The 16,396-nt window shown below is 33.0% G+C and overlaps 1 protein-coding gene and 1 long non-coding RNA gene across 2 annotated transcripts in view; both read left to right on the forward strand.

The window, feature by feature from the left end:
- Window positions 1-16,396, forward strand: part of LOC117691312 (leucine-rich repeat-containing protein 3-like) — a 133,099-nt gene that overhangs the window by 46,386 nt on the left and 70,317 nt on the right. The gene's annotated exons all lie outside the window — the stretch shown is intronic.
- Window positions 6,677-11,351, forward strand: LOC136271953 (uncharacterized). The gene is made up of 2 exons (XR_010709877.1): window positions 6,677-7,119; window positions 11,059-11,351. It is a non-coding gene; the product is annotated as an uncharacterized lncRNA (long non-coding RNA).

Here is a 16,396-nt window from a genome sequence, read left to right on the forward strand (position 1 = left end):
TAAAACTCAAATATCTTGCTTGTTTGTTGTCCTATAACGTTCAAATTTTCAGAGCTTATTGGTAGTTACTATTTCTCAATATCTAAGGAAAATCGTTGAAGTCGACACTTCCGGTACCGAGTTATTCCCCTTTTTCCCAAAAATATAGGCATTCTTGTGCACGCAAAGGCTCTGAAACCGCTCACATCATGTGTTACAAAGTCGCAAATCTTAAAAATAGAGAGTTTGAACGTTGTCCTCCGAGTTTTGTTTTTACAATTTTCCTCCTTTAAAGTTTCAAAAAATTTATTTGAATTTCTGTTTCAAAAAATGCTGATTTTTTGGTTGTGTTTTTGTCATGTAGCTCTTTAGTTTAAAATTTTCTCTAAACACATATAGAGCAAAATATGTGCAAAGTATCAAGGGCTTTCACTTGACACCATTGAAAAAGGGCTGGCCCCTTAAATTAGGGGTCTAGAGCCCTTAAAAGTCTTCGCTTTATAACTCAAAAATGGTTAATATTTCGCTATAGCTGTCGATAGAAAAGTTGCTCATTATTGTGTTATCAATGTCGTTACAAAATTATTTTGTACCGGTAATGCGTAATATGAGTGTAAAAAGCTTGTCTTGTTAACAGGTACCTATATTCATTTGGCAAGTAAGCGAATCGTCTTCGTGCGCATAACGTACATAAATTAACAGCTTTTAAAAAGTGTACCAGCATATACGGGATGCTTTGAATCATTTGAAAAAGTGTCTAAAAAGTATACGTGTACATGTTTTTCTTACAGCCTTTTTTTTTTGGAGTCACCTCTGTTTAGGTCCTATAGTGGACAACCGGTAAGAAAAGCTAAAACGAGAAAATATAAATGTTCTTTTTCTTATCTAGTGAGATACATAAACTAGATTTAAAAAAAAATAACTTCCATGAAATAGATTTGAGTCATTTTACTGCAAGCATTTCAAATCGACCTCAATTCTTAGCTGTCTGCGTCATTACATAACCCATCTCGCCCGCGGCCGAGAAAATCGATCGTCAAGGTCGCGGCTGGACTACCTAGCGGTCAGCGGTTATCTAATACACAAGAATCGCGTCTGTCATATGTGATTTTATTTAGCCGCAAACACTAGAATCGTACACAATGACATTAAAGCTTACTCTTCTTAATTTGAATTAAACGATAGAGTGTCAATAAGAAATCGTTCTGTTTAATCATAAAAGCAATGCCATTCTCGAACTGAAGCAGTATCAGACAGATAGATCAACTGTGGGATTCAAGGGGGAAAAACTTATATTAATTAGAGTTTAGTCATCATACTGCAAACATTGTAAATCTTCCTGGGTTCTGAGCTTTCTATGTGTGTTTTACATTTCCGTAAGTTATCCGATCCCTCATCCGCGGTCGAGGAAATCGGTCGCGGCTGCACTACCTAGAGGTCAGTGGTTATCTAATAACAAGATATATATACAAGAACTGTTTCAATTTTATGTTCTTAAAGTTTGTTCACCTTCAATTTATTTAATTAAACATTAGAATGTGAATTGAGAAGCCCCTCTAAAAATTGATAAAAGCGATATTATTCCAAATCAGAAACATCATCAGTAGTGAATTTGTAATTCTAAAATGTTCTAAAAACTATACATTTACTAATAATGTTATAGATAAACAACAAAAAACCACAAAGATTAAACCTTAAAATGATGATCACCCCTAGAACATAGCCAAGGAGATCCCGCGCGAGTGGACAAGTGATCCGCGGTAGCTTCGTGTTCTTCTACATGTACTTTATCACACGTGCATGTTTATTGATATTTTGTACGATTCCAACTATTTGTTTATTCGAGATTTTGACCGGTACAAATAAGATTGACTTGTGTTTCAATTTAATTTTTTTTTATTTACCCACGAATATTTCCGCTAAATACTGCTGAGAGGTTTTATAGATATCGTAGAAAGTAGTTGAGGTCTTCATAAGGTTGCACATAAAATGAGAGAGAGAGAGAGAGAGAGAGAGAGAGAGAGAGAGAGAGTGCGCGCTCAAAATTGGAAGAATTATTTAGCCGAATTTAGAAAATGAAACAGTCCCCAAGCGTTCAAGGCAGGATAAAAAAAATCAAATATCAAATTAACACATGCGGTAGAGGCAATTGCAACTTCTCTGACCTTTCCGGCAAGTTTGAAAAAGCACCTCGAATGTATTAACATCACCAGATGTTAGAATTTTATACAAAATGGAGTCGCTTCCCATTAAAATAAGTATGTATCGGCAAGAAGTCTTGTATGTCGTTTCTGTGTTATATTTTAGTGTATATTGATACCTTTAATAAAGTATAGCTCAAATCTCAACAGATCATAAAATGTGTTGTAATTATATCAAGTTTTATAAAAAGGGGGGGGGGGGGGTTGTCATGGACGCCTAGGTAATACATTCGAAGTGTTTTTCCGAGCTTGCCGGAAAGGCCCGAGAAGTTGCGATTGGCGGTAGAGGCTTACACGATAAAAGAATTGTCCAGAATTGAGGGATTTAGTGATTTTTTTTAGAATGTTCACATGAGTTTTTAAACAAGATTTGTTTAGATTTTATCGGTTTCATGATCACAGTGCAAGGGCTTTATTTTTTTTCAAAATGTGGCGAAGACCTATTTTTGGCGACTACTTAACATGTGTACATTTTTCTCCTCAATGTTTGTCATTTTCCCACCCGTGTGTTTATTCGGTCAGTCTATGCTAAGTCAATCCGCTCCACGTGCGACCGAAAATCTCGTGTCGCGTCAGCGCACATTGCTCAGAATATTGCCCCCGGGCTGCAGATCAACAATTGATAAATAATTGAGTAACATTTGGAAGGACGCTTTCACTGCAGCGGTCAATTGTTAAACAATAAGTGTCTAAATATTCGATGTCAATCAACCTCACATTAAAGGTGCGATATCGTAATCTGAGAATGTGGCTAAAAAATTAACCTGTTGAACACGCTAAACTTCTATAGTTATGAACAGAATAAAATATATTATCAGAGACATAAATAACTTAATAAGTTATTTATGTCTCTGGTTTAATAAGTTAACAGTTTTAAATCAAAGATTAAATAAAATTTGTTCTCAGGATTAGAAGTAATGATATACGACTACATTAAGCAATAAAGTCGGTCGATCGTCATTAAATCATCAGAGTCCTGCAAGTGTCGACAGTTTCTTATTTCTTTGAAATAATTGTAGTAGTTGCAGACTATAATATAGCGACTTTTCTGCCTCTCAAAATGTATGCATTTAATCATTTAATTGTGATAGATATTTGTTCTTGGGGATTTTACTTATTGTTATATGCACATTGATAAAAAAAAAATCATTGAAGTTGTGTAGTATGAGGTTGTAATGCAGATTAAGTGACCTAAAACTCAGCTCAATATTTTATTTTTAATCTAGCTTGTCAAAATAAGAGATTGTTAACTTGTAGCTCGTTAACTCTGAAAAAGTCTAGAACAGAAAAAATAAACTCTTTATAGCTTTCGCTACATCTTCTTATTTATGTGTACGCGTACATTAAGCTATTTTAGTTTTTTTTTTACTGTATAAAAAAGTGTTGTTTTTCCTAACCTTCAAATCTATAGATATTCAATATCTACATGTAACATCTCAAAAGCTTTGATAGCTTACCGCTTGAAATTATTTAGTGATGCAAACTGACAAATGCCCATGAAAGACATTATTGGACCCCAAGGGTTTCTTATCCTTTCCGACGATGATGAGAAGATCTCAAATGTGCATACAAATCATACATTTACATGTATATTTATATGTGATATGATAGAAATAATTGAAAAATATAGGTCTTTTTTGTGCCGCACAAAACGGGCGAAAAGGATTTTTATACCCCACGAAAATAAATTGAGGGGGGGGGGTTAAATAAAAATCACCTTGTCCGTCCGTACGTCGTGTCCGGTCTATATCTTTCTGATGGAGAAACATTGGAAGTGTTCTTACTTCATACAAGTATTACTCATTACCTGACGAAGCGTCATGACCTAAACCCAAGGTCATTTGGACAAAGTAAAGGTCACTGGCAGGAAAAGTGCAAAATTTATTTCCGGTCCACTTTGGAATTTCTTACTTCACACAAAGATTGCTTATGACCTGAGGGTGTGTAATGATTTGTCCCTATGTCATTTAAGGAGAAACATTGGGAGTTTCTATTTCATGTAAAGATTCCTGATGACCGATGATGTGTCATGAACTTGACCCAGGGTCAGTTGCGCAAGTTCAAAGTCAAACATGTGTCATATCTTGTATTAATGGAAATGAGTAAAAGCTAGAGTTTGACATAGAGATTACTTGTGACCTGTAAATATACCCTGCCTTGTCTGACTCACTAAAGAAAAAGAACCATCCATTATTCTCTAATAGAGAAATACGTGAGTAATGACTTCTTTCTTAGCGGGGATATCATTTGTGAGCTTGCTAACAGTACCTTTTAGATGGTCCAGTGGGAGCAATGCCCCCCTTTCTCTCAACCAAAATTTCCCTTAAGGAAGGAGTCTTTTCATTATCAAACATACTTCTTATAATAAGAAATGCATGAAATTTTGACACAGTCAAACGGATCATATTACTTAATGATTCTATCAGTTTAATTAAATTTGACCTTTTTGTTTTCGGATAAAGGTCAGGTCAAGGTCACTATTTTTTTCCTCAACGTAAAGAGTGATAAAAATAAGTGTAGCTCTTTATAGTTCTGTAGACTTTTGTTTAAGATTTGAAGATTCAAATCTTCGATGAAATCATAGACCATGAGAGTGTCTATCAGCTTATACTACTAAATTGGAATAAATATTTATACTAAAATTGATATTGCTTAGCCTGCATTTCCTCTAATTTTCTTAAATTTTGAAGAAATTTTGATTATTTTTTTATGCTTCCAATAATAAAATATTTCTAATTTTTATGTATTATGAAGACTTTATATAAAGATATAAATTGACAGAAAAGATAATATATTGACCGTTTCATAAGAGAGAAAAACTGATTTTAGTGATTTTTTCACAAAAATCAATGTATATAATGGGCGCTTTAAAAAGCTTATAAAAATGTTATTTGATAGGCAAATCATATTTTAAAAACATATTCTGAAACCCAAGTATCATATTATTAGTTCACATTAGTAAAAAAAATCCAACATTATTGTTATTGTTTTTAAAATGCTAAAACAGACTCATTATATACATATAATCTGCAGCAATTCTGAATTGCGCAACATGTGATATTTTCCTACGCCAATATTACGCCCAAAATATAGTCCTTGTTCCATTCTAAACATTGATTACATTTTTCTATGCCAAGTTGTACAATAGTAAAAAAGAAAGAAAAATATACTATTTTAATTTCCTTTCATCTTGATTTAATGAACAATTAATCAAATTTACGTTTGACAAGTTGAAAACCAGAAAAGACTCCTTCCTTAAGTTAACGCTTAGAAAATTGATTTTTGGGTCATTTCCCCCACCGCCACATCCACACTTTTATTATAATTAAATTAATTATATACATGTACATAAATGATGTCTTTTTTAAAGTTATCCTAAACTTGAAGTAAGTTAAACGAAGAACTTGCCTGGTATGAAAATAATACTTTGAAATTGAGTCTCGTTTTCGATTTCTTGAACTTACTATTATCACATTGATAATCCAGTATCATTAAAAACCATTTCCCTTCTCCTTACACTCGCCAGGTTCTGATAGACCTGTATCAATAACAGACTATCTCCACTTGACCTCCACATTTGCATACAATCTAAATAAACACCTACATGTACTTAGCAAAGATATGCCTTTATCTGTTTAATGAGTGGTGCAATACTCAATCTAGAGGTTACATAGAAAACAGGCATGAATTAATTTTTTTGTCTCCATTTGAAGAGTTTCAATCAATTTTCTAAAGCTCTTATTGGTAAGAAGAAATGGTCGTGTAAAGATGACATTTTATCAATACAGGTTCTGGCTCTGACAAGTGTCAGGAGAAGAAGGTGTTTAAATCAGACTGATGGACAATCCTTTCGCGACACGAAGTTGCGACGGAAGACCTACTCGTTGCTTTGCAACGAGCTCGGCTCTAGTTATTATACTTTTTCTTTTTTTTCTGACTCCTTTTTTGCTTCATAACTCAAAAGGTTTTCAACCGATTTCAATGAAACTTCTAGAGATTTTAGCAAGTTATCGTCCCTCAAAGATGTTAAAGTCTTAAAGACAACGTCACTTCCGTTTTGGTGTGACGTCATTTTTAAAATTTTAAAAAAGTCATTTTGTCCGGGACTTTTCTCAAAAACGCTTTAGGATAGAGGCTTGAAATTTTCAATGGTTATGATTTGGTCAATTTATCTCTGTAATGAAGCTATATAATAAAAATCTGTCACTTGCGGTCGAAACTGGAGGCGAATCAAATTTTTTGAAAAAATGAATTTTTTGATCGAACAAAAAACGTATACGTTTTTTGTAGAGCTTTTCAAGCTGAGTCTAATGCTGAAAACTGTTTAAAATTCGGAGGATGCATTACAGAGATATCGGGGTTTAAAAACTGATTTTCCCGGAAATTTTGATGCTGCGTTCTTGGTTTCAAAAATAGTGGAAAATTCACACTGAAAGTAACTTCTACTGTAAGAATTCGTACTGATCATAAAACTTTATTAAAAACATAAAATTATAAGCATACTGTATAGTTTGCAAAGCTAAATACAAAACTTCAATTCGTTTTAAAATCGGATACTGCATTGCGGAGATATCGGGGTTTAAATATTGGTTTTTCCGGAAATGTTGATTCCTCGTTATTGGTTTAAAAAATAGTGCAAAATTCACACTTAAAGTAACTCCTGCTGAAAAGATTTCGTACAGGTCATAAAACCGAACTCCTTTTTTATATAGTTAATCAGCGTGTTTATTGAAACAATTTCGTTAATTCGGTCGATAATTACGTTGTTAGTTTTCATTAGTCTGATTAGTTTTAATCGAAATAATTATCGTACGATTCACCATGTCAACTCGCCATGTTTTGACTGCGAACAACAGCTGATAGCGGTGTGTCAGAAGAATGCCTGCAAGACGGCGATAGTGGAAATTTCAGCTCAATTAACGCATGACAGATTATAAAGGTATGTTTCAATACAGGATATGTCGTATTGACTTTTTCTTTTCAAAGTGTTTGTGCACTTTTCAATCTAATCCGACATTCCTCTGACTCTAACCTCCGCTTTTGACGTGCGTAACAATATAAAAAGCGGGCATTTGAGTCAGAGAAATCTCGGGATATTATCTGTCCAATGTATTTTCACGTGTATGTTTTGCACACTACTCGTTTGAATTTCTATTTATTGTGTCTTATTTTGTATTGAACAACACACCACACACTGTAAAACAGTGCAATTAAAAGGGTGGGGGGTCCAAAGGCACACAAGAGTAGAATGTTGTAATTAGAGTGCATGTTTGCATGATGATAACTTTACCCTAAATATTTGAATATAGCAGATCTTTACCATATCACCTCCACTTAATTAATGAATTAAAGAACTCAGACAGGCTTGTGCTTAATTAAATAAATATATTTGACATGGAAAATATTCAGTCTAATTAAAATTAGAACTTTTGCCTGGCTCGCCGTTATACATGATTATCGCCTGTGAAAGAGTATGTAAATCAGAGTGCAAGATGAAAAGAACTTTAAGTTAACATTTTAGGTTAATGTTCCCTGATATCTATAAAACATTCTTCTCAAGATTTGATTATTTCACAGAACATTGTAAATTCTTTGAGATTAGGTTATCTTTTATATACCGGTATATTGAATTTTATTGATTCATTTTAGGTAAACTTTACATGCAGAACACATCTACATTGTAAACAGTTTTTACAGTAAGACAAATGTATGTAATAATTTTTACTACATGTGCCTCAGATCTCTCTCTCTCTCTCTCTCTCTCTCTCTCTCTCATGCTTTTAATCTTGGCAAAGCATCACAGAGCAACATCATTTTGTGCATATCTCTATCTAGGAAAAGAAATCAACAATGCTTTAAATTTCAAAATGAGCATGTATTATCGTGCAATCCCTCATTTTTTCATTGTGCAACTAAAATCCAAAGCTTTGTAAAATTGTTTATGGAATTTTATACATACTAAACATAATATTGTATTTAAAACCTGTCATTAATAATAAAAGAGAAAAAAATCCTCGCTAAATTTATTTGCAAAAAAAAAACCCCAGTAGAATTCATTTAAAAAAAATGGTATAGCAGAAAATTATACTTTGAGGCTGTTCGGATGAAATACTGTAAGTCGTTTTAATTCCACCGTGTTAAATTTTCATGATTTTTACTAAAGTATCAATTGCGATGGTTTTAATTTCACGCTGGTTAAAAATTCAATTGATCAGAATAGAAGCATTTAAATTTCATAATATTTGGTTAAAGTGTTCAAACTAATGCTTCTTAAGAAAATCAAAAAATAGGGGGAGGGTATACATGTAAGGGTATTTCTAAGTGATGTGATGCTTTTGTCATGATAATATCATGTATATGTATGTAGTTTTGAATAAGGTTTCTTATTTAGGGAGGTTGAACAACAGTTGACCTTTAAAAGATTAGGTAAAGATGCTTTATTTATGGAGAGCCCTATAAATCTGTGTTAAATAGAAGAAAGTGGAAATGCTGGGTTCACTTAAATGGCCATATTTTTCTTAATCCTTAATGGAATTGGCATAATGAGGTATACTTTTTCTCAGAATAGCATAAGCTTTGTAAGTTTAAGACAAGATGACTTTTCAGAGAATGTTAGTGTAAGTTTTGAACAAGACTACATGGTATTTTCAGATTTCATTTAACTGTAATTTTGAATGGATTTTGTACCAAAAGTAGTCTATTTTGGGAAAATGGATGATTTTGTTGGTTATACATTGTATATGTCATTACATGATTTATTAGCTATAATATACACGGGAAGTAAATGCCTTTTAAATGTGTAGAATGACCACCACTAGAGTAAATTGGCTTAGAAAGTAGGTATTTCCTATCCTGATGACAATTAATAGGCTTAAGTTAATTACCGAGATAAGAATTAATACTGCACAGTAAAAGAGTTTTGATCAATTGAATTATTTAAATTATAAATTTGCAGCAATTTTGCTGTCTGATTTCATGAAATAACATTAAGCAACCTGACTTATATAACTCAATTTTCTTAAAACAGCATATTTTTCTTTCAAATAAAATTCACATGTAGACAAATGCAGTTATCAAAGTATACAATATGTCAAAAAACTCAAGTTTTTGCTCCTTCCTATCCAAAAGTGATATTTTAGATATATTTACAGAATTCAAAAAGCCATGCCCCCCCCCCCCCCCCCCCTCTTTCCAATTGTCTCCATTACCATTACATGTTGGATATGTAAATGTACATTTGACCTTGAAATAACATCTGCTATAATAATTACTCTCGACATGATCAAGAAACAACAAATGTTTACCCTTTTATTGTATATATGCATCAAAAATGTAGGAAAACATGTAAAATTTGAGCATTTATCATGGAATTCTCATCCGTCCCCAGGTACCCGGTTGTGTTTGAATTTCATTTTAATTAAGAGCAGACATCACACTGGTAGGTCTTACTATTTTAGCAAAGTTAAAAGGAGACTAGAAACAAGAATAAATAAGATATTCACTAAATATGATTATAAGCTTACTGTTTCATGAAAACAAGAAATCACATGTATGGCGGCATGTCTTTTTGTGAAAAAAAATGTTACATTACATCCATTTACCAAGAAAAGATCAATTTTCAATATCAGTGATGGTTGTTTTTAAATATGTGTGAGAAATGACTTAAGGGAATTGCCACAAGTTTCATAATATTAAGGTTAAAGTGTTCAAACTAATGCTTCTTAGGAAAATCAAAAAATAGGGGGAGGGTATACATGTAAGGGTATTTCTAAGTGATGTGATACTTTTGTCATGATAATATCATGTATATGCATGTAGTTTTGAATAAGGTTTCTTATTTAGGGAGGTTAAAAATAGTTGACCTCTATAAGATGAGGTAAAGATGCTTTATTTATGGAGAGCCCTATGAATTTTGTTAAATAGAGGAAAGTGGAAATGCTGGGTTCACTTAAATGGCCATATTTTTCTTAATCCTTAATGGAATTGGCAAAATGAGGTATACTTTTTCTCAGAATAGCATAAGCTTTGTAAGTTTAAGACAAGATGACTTTTCAGAGAATGTTAGTGTAAGTTAAAGGTAGCAAGGGACAGTTTTGGATAAAGTACCCGTCAATATTTTTGTAAAATTGAGAGTTGCTGTACTTAAAGGCTTATGAGTGTTGCTAAATTTCATGAAATGATTTTTAATGATTATCATTACTTAGAGGGATGTCTCTTGTTGAAATTGATATTCAATATGTAGGCCCCATATGTTAGGTACATGAGATTCAGAAGTAAAATGTGAAACCTGCGGCTATGACTGTTGTGTTGACTTTAGACAGTGAAAATGCAAGTTACAGACGGGAGGGTAAATAACACGAAAAGTAGGTGGATGGGACATTATAAACTATACACCGGTAAGTTTCTGACATTTGATGGTGCAACATGCACATGGTACGGAAGGTCAACCCTTTGCAGGGAATTGGCTGGGGGAGGTCTAAAAAGCTGAAAAATCATGAAAAATTAGCAAAATATGGAAGGGTCAAAATCTCATTAAAACCAGTATGTAGAAAATTTTACAGGTTTTGACTAGTAATTTTCTTCAGAAATTGGTGTTTGGCCTTATAAAGAGTGAATTAAAGGTATTTGTGCTGAATGGGAACTGAGGAAATTCTAGTTACAGGGTTCCGAAAACACACGTCCCCAGGCTACAATGAAACGTATCAACAAAACTGTCCTGTGCCATCTAATGTCACGTATCGGGATATGTCATACTAATTACACTGCATGGTCAGTGTATTTTTTTTTTCAGAAATACTATGCATATGTTAATGTAAACACAGCTATTATTAGTACCGGTACATGTATTAACACAGCTTATTGATTTTTTTAATTTCAGCTATTGGTGGCCACATGGATTTTACCTGTTGATTCTTTTCAGCTTTTGAGGTTAACCTGTCACCTCTACCTACATGCATATTCCTTAATGTGTTCTACAGACTATTTACCAGTAATTCAAATTAAATCGGATAATTCATGAACAGTTACTGTAATGGAACTTTAAGAAAGCATCATGCCTTGTTGTGGTTTGTGTTTGATAAGAAATTATAACAAACAAAATTATGGCTGTTTAAAGTAATTTACAATTGTTAGCTGTGAAAAATTGTTTTTCAATAAAAGTATGCAATTATGTTTCCTTGATTTTGTTTTTAGCTCACCTGAGCCAAAGGCTCAAGTGAGCTTTTCTGATCACAATTTGTCGTTGTCGTTGTTTAAACTTTTCATATTTTCATCTTCTTCTCAAGAACCACTGGGCAGATTTCAACCAAATTTGGCATTAAGCACCACCACTAGGTGAAGGGGATTCAAGTTTGTTTAAATGAAGGGCCACGCCCTCTTTAAAGGGGAGTTAATTGAGAATTATTGAAAATTTGTTGGTATTTTTCAAAAATCTTCTTCTCAAAAACTATTCGGCATGAAAAGCTTAAACTTGTGTGGAGGCATCCTCAGGTAGTGTAGATTCAAGTTTGTTCAAATCATGGTCCCCGGGGGTAGGGAGGGGCCACAAGAGGGGGATCAAGTTTTACATAGGAATATATAGAGAAAATCTTTGAAAATCTTCTTCTCAAAAACTATTAGGACAGAAAAGCTCAAATTAAAGTGGAAGCATCCTCAGGTAGTGTAGATTCAAGTTTGTTCAAATCATAGTCCCAGGTGGTATGGTGGGGTCACAATGGGGGAATGGATTTTTACATAGGAATATATAGAGAAAATCTTTAAAAATCGTTTTCTCAGAAACTAATCAGCCAGGAAAGCTGAAACTTACATGTATGTGGAAGCATCCTCAGGTAGTGTAGATACAAAGTTGTGAAAATCATGACCCCGGGGATAGGTTTGGGCCACAATGGGTGGGGGGGGGGGGTCAAAGTTTAACATAGGAATATATAGAGTAAATATTTAAAAATCTTCTTCTCAGAAACTAATCAGCCAGATGATTCTTTATAATTGTTAAGACTTTGGCCCCAGGACAGTTCTTTGGCCTCACAAGAAGGTTCAGAGTTTGATGAAGGTTTATATCCCATATATAAACTATTGTTAAGGATCTTTTTGAGAACTGCAATACTCAACATGCGATATGACTATAAAATCAATATAAAATCATCCTTTTAGAAAAGGAACTAATGATTATAAATATAAGAATATTTAGAGGGGAAAATGGATTTTATTTATACAGGATCTACATGTATTATTGTACATTGTCCAGGTAGTTTGCATTGTGACCCCATTAAGCTGATTTTATCATATCTATTGTTCCTCAGGTAAGTGATATGGCCCATTTGCCTCTTGTTTTAGTTTTTCATTGTTTTTCAATATTAAAAATTAAACATATGTAACCTACGGTAATTTTCATGATGAGTACACAACTAAAATATGTTTTTAAATCGGACGATGCATAACAGATATCGGGGTTTAAAAATTGATTTTTCAGAAATTTTGATTCTGCGTTTTTGGTTTCAAAAATAGCGTAAAGTTCAAACTCGTACCAAAACTAATTCGAATTTTGTTAAGTACTTTGACACCTTTGGAAGTATTTTTTTATTAAGTCGTTCTTAGCATCGTTCAGGTTTTTGTTAATTCGTACATAGTATCATTCGTATTTATTTTTATCTTTTACTTTAAGTTGATCTTGTTTTTGATTTAAACACTCTGCTTCTTGCAGGAACATCAAGCTTTACTCTTGACATTAACGGAAGACCCACTCGTTGCTTTGCAACGAGCTTTGCTCTAGTTATTAGGGTCTTCCGTTTCCAACGGAAGACCCTCTTGTTATTCTTCGGTTTCTTTTTATTATTATTATTAGGGTCTTCCGTTTTCAACGGAAGACCCTCTTGTTATTCTTCGGTTTCTTTTTATTAGGGTCTTCCGTTTTCAACGGAAGACCCTCTTGTTATTCTTCGGTTTCTTTTTAGGGTCTTCCGTTTCCAACGGAAGACCCTCTTGTTATTCTATTGTTTCTTTCTATTATTAGGGTCTTCCGTTTTCAACGGAAGACCCTCTTGTTATTCTTCGGTTTCTTTTTATTATTATTATTATTATTCTTTTTCTTTTCTTCTGACTCCTTTTTTGCCTCATAACTCAAAAGATTTTTAACCGATTTTGATGAAATTTTCAGAGATTGTTGCAAGTTGGCGTCCCTCAGAAATGTAAAAGTTTTAAAGAGAACGTCACCCCCGTTTTGACGTGACGTCATTTTTAAAAATTTCAAAAAGTCATTTTGTCCCGGACTTTTCTCAAAAACGCTTTATGATAGAGGATTGAAATTTTCAATGGTTATGATTTGATCGATTTAACTCTGTAATAAGGCTCGAAATGAAAATCTGTCACTTCCGGTCGAAACCGGAAGTGAAACAAATTTTTCGAAAAAATGAATTTTCTGATCAAATCAAAAATGAATATGTGTTTTATAGAGCTTATCAAGCTGAATCTAACACTGAAAGCCGTTTTAAAATCGGACGATGCATTACAGAGATATCGGGGTTTAAAAATTGATTTTTCCGGAAATTTTGATTCCGCGTCATTGGTTTAAAAAATAGCGAAATGTTAAAAGTAAAATTAACTCGTACCAAGAATAATTGTTAAGTCGTACTTGAACAATTCGGATTTTTTTTTGTTAAGTCGTTCTTGAAATCGGAAAGGTGTTTGTTAAGTCGTACTTAAAATCATTCGGATTTTGTTAAGTCGTACCAGGAATAATTCGATTTTTTCATCTTTTTATTTTAGTTACTCTTGTTAATGGTTTAAGAGCTCTGCTTCTTACAGAAACTTCCAGCTTTACTTCCGACATTAACGGAAGACCCACTCGTTGCTTTGCAACGAGCTTTGCTCTAGTTATTATTATTCTTTTTATTTTTTTTCTGACTCCTTTTCGGCTTTATAACTCAAAAATTTTACAACCGATGTTGATGAAATTTTCAGAGGTTGTGTGCAACTATAATACCTCAAAGTTTGTGAAGTTTCTTTGAAAACGTCACTTCCGTTTTTACGTTACGTAATTTTTAAAATTTTCAAAAAGTCATTTTGTCCGCGGCGTTTCTCAAAAATGCTTTAAGATAGAGGCTTGAAATTTTCAATGGTTATGATTTAATCGATTTACCTCTGTAATAAGGCTGGAAATGAAAATCTGTCACTTCCGGTCGAAACCGGAAGTGAAACAAATTTTTCGAAAAATTGAATTTTTTGATCAAATCAAAAATGAATATGTGTTTTATAGAGCTTATCCCGCTGAATCTAACACTGAAAGCCGTTTTAAAATCAGACGATGCATTACAGAGATATACTAGTTCAAAAAATGATTATTCCGGAAATTTTGATTCCGCGTTTTTGGTTAAGAAATTAGTATCAAGTTCTTGGTTAAATTAACTTGTACCTAAAAATTAATTGTTAAGTCGTACTGTAACACATTCGGATTTTTTTTTGTTAAGTCGTTCTTGAAATCGGAAAGGTTTTTGTTAAGTCGTAGGTAAATTCATTCGGATTTTGTTAAGTCGTACCAGGAATAATTCGATTTTTTCATCTTTTTATTTAAGGTACTCTTGTTATTGGTTTAAGAGCTCTGCTTCTTACAGGAACTTCCAGCTTTTCTTCCGACATTAACGGAAGACCAACTCGTTGCTTTGCAACGAGCTTTGCTCTAGTTATTATTATTCTTTTTATTTATTTTTTCTGACTCCTTTTCGGCTTTATAACTCAAAAAGTTTACAACCGATTTTGATGAAATTTTCAGAGGTTGTGTGCAACTATAATACCTCAAAGTTTGTGAAGTTTTTTTGAAAACGTCAATTCCGTTTTTACGTTACGTCATTTTTAAAATTTCAAAAAGTCATTTTGTCCGCGACGTTTCTCAAAAACGCTTTAAGATAGAGGCTTGAAATTTTCAATGGTTATGATTTAATCGATTTACCTCTGTAATAAGGCTGGAAATGAAAATCTGTCACTTCCGGTCGAAACCGGAAGGGAATCAAATTTTTCGAAAAAATGAATTTTCTGATCAAATCAAAAATGAATATGTGTTTTATAGAGCTTATTAAGCTGAATCTAACACTGAAAGCCGTTTTAAAATCGGACGATGTATTACAGAGATATCGGGGTTTAACAATTGATTTTTCCGGAAATTTTGATTCCGCGTTTTTGGTTAAGAAATTAGTATCAAGTTATTGGTTAAATTAACTTGTACCTAAAAATTAATTGTTAAGTCGTACTGTTACACATTCGGATTTTTTTTGTTAAGTCGTTCTTGAAATCGGAAAGGTTTTTGTTAATTAATTGTTAAGTCGTACCAGGAATAATTCGATTTTTTCATCTTTTTATTTAAGGTACTCTTGTTATTGGTTTAAGAGCTCTGCTTCTTACAGGAACTTCCAGCTTTACTTCCAACATTAACGGAAGACCCACTCGTTGCTTTGCAACGAGCTTTGCTCTAGTTATTATTATACTTTTTCTTTTTTTTTCTGACTTCTTTTCGGCTTCATAACTCAAAAAGTTTTTAACCGATTTTTATGAAACTTTCAGAGGTTATGTGCAATTCAAATGTCTCGAAGATTTGAAAGTTTCTTTACCAACGTCACTTCCGTTTTTACGTTACGTCATTTTTAAAAATTTCAAAAAGTCATTTTGTCCGCGGCTTTTTTCAAAAACGCTTCAAGATAGAAAGTTGAATCTTTTTGAGCTGATATATTGATCGTTTTGCCTCTGTAATAAGGCTGGAAATGAAAATCCGTCACTTCCGGTCGAAACCGGAAGTAAATAAAATTTTTCGAAAATTTGAATTTTTTGATTAAATAAAAAACGTATATTTATTTTGTAGAGCTTAATAAGCTGAATCTAACACTGAAAGCCGTTTTTAAATCGGATGATGCGTTACAGAGATATTGGGGTTTAAAAATTGATTTTTCCGGAAATTTTGAATCCACGTTCTTGGTTTAAAAAATAGCATAAAGTTAAAAGTTGAATTAACTCGTACCAAAAATAATTGTTAGGTCGTACTTGAACACATTCGGAATTTTTTGTTACGTCGTTCTTCAAATCGAAAAGGTTTTTGTTAAGTCGTACTTAAACTCATTCGGGTTTTGTTAAGTCGTACCAGGAATAATTCGATTTTTTTCATCTTTTTTATTTAAGTTACTCTTGTTATTGGTTTAAGAACTCTGCTTCTTACAGGAACTTCCAGCTTTACTTCC

The sequence above is a fragment of the Magallana gigas genome, chromosome 9, assembly GCF_963853765.1.
Source record: "Magallana gigas chromosome 9, xbMagGiga1.1, whole genome shotgun sequence".
Lineage (NCBI taxonomy): Eukaryota > Metazoa > Mollusca > Bivalvia > Ostreida > Ostreidae > Magallana > Magallana gigas.